Source organism: Sus scrofa, chromosome 9 (assembly GCF_054392235.1).
Source record: "Sus scrofa isolate SSC_HxYL_T2T_F1_AM1 chromosome 9, Sscrofa_HxYL_maternal_Yorkshire_Landrace_v2.0, whole genome shotgun sequence".
In the NCBI taxonomy this organism is placed as follows: Eukaryota; Metazoa; Chordata; class Mammalia; order Artiodactyla; family Suidae; genus Sus; species Sus scrofa.
In genome coordinates this window covers 111,746,290-111,746,980 of record NC_139391.1, presented here as the reverse complement: position 1 = coordinate 111,746,980, position 691 = coordinate 111,746,290, and the positions used below count along the sequence as shown (strand labels likewise).

At 44.6% G+C, this 691-nt stretch overlaps 1 protein-coding gene across 3 annotated transcripts in view; it reads right to left on the bottom strand.

Annotated features, from left to right (window-relative positions):
* PRKAR2B (protein kinase cAMP-dependent type II regulatory subunit beta) overlaps nt 1-691 on the bottom strand; it is a 106,666-nt gene that overhangs the window by 18,199 nt on the left and 87,776 nt on the right. The window lies entirely within an intron of this gene.

The following is a 691-nucleotide window of genomic DNA, read 5'->3' as shown; positions in this document are numbered from 1 at the left end:
TGAGGCTTTTTGTTGATGAAGGCTGTTAATGGTACCAAAATCATGACCTTAATTTATATGTGGGAAAATTCTAAAATCATAGTGTCCCCTCAGCCCTGGCTAGTGCAGCCCACAGGTCACCAAGGCCTCAGGGATGAGGGCCTGGAGGGCTCAGAGGGCACCTGTGACGATGCAGGAAAGGTACCACTCACAGAGCCCAGATCAGGAAACAAGGCCTAAGCAGAGAGACAGACAGAAAGGCCTCTGAGGAGAACACAACTCAACCCAGTGCAATCCACCAAATCAGGCTGGGAGCTGGTCTGTGTTCTGCACCAGTGGGCGGGGGTAAGGGTGCCGAATGTCTCATCAACACTTTATCGCTGCTCTTCAGAGGAAATGAAGACTCAGTTTAGACTGCTCTCCAAGCACATTTTAGGTCTGTTACTTCATTATTGCTGAAAGCACACTGTTCTTTTATTTACTTTTTATTGAAGGGTAGTTGGCTTACTATGTTGGTCATTTCTACTATACAGCCAAGTGATTTGGCTATACATACATATATATATAAAATCATTTCCATGTTCTTTCTATCATGGTTTACCACAGAGTATTGAATATAGTTCCCTGTGCTATACAGGAGGACTTGTTCTATATAACAGTTTGCATCTGTTAATCGCAAACTCCCAATCCTTCCTTCCCCAAGTCCCTCCCT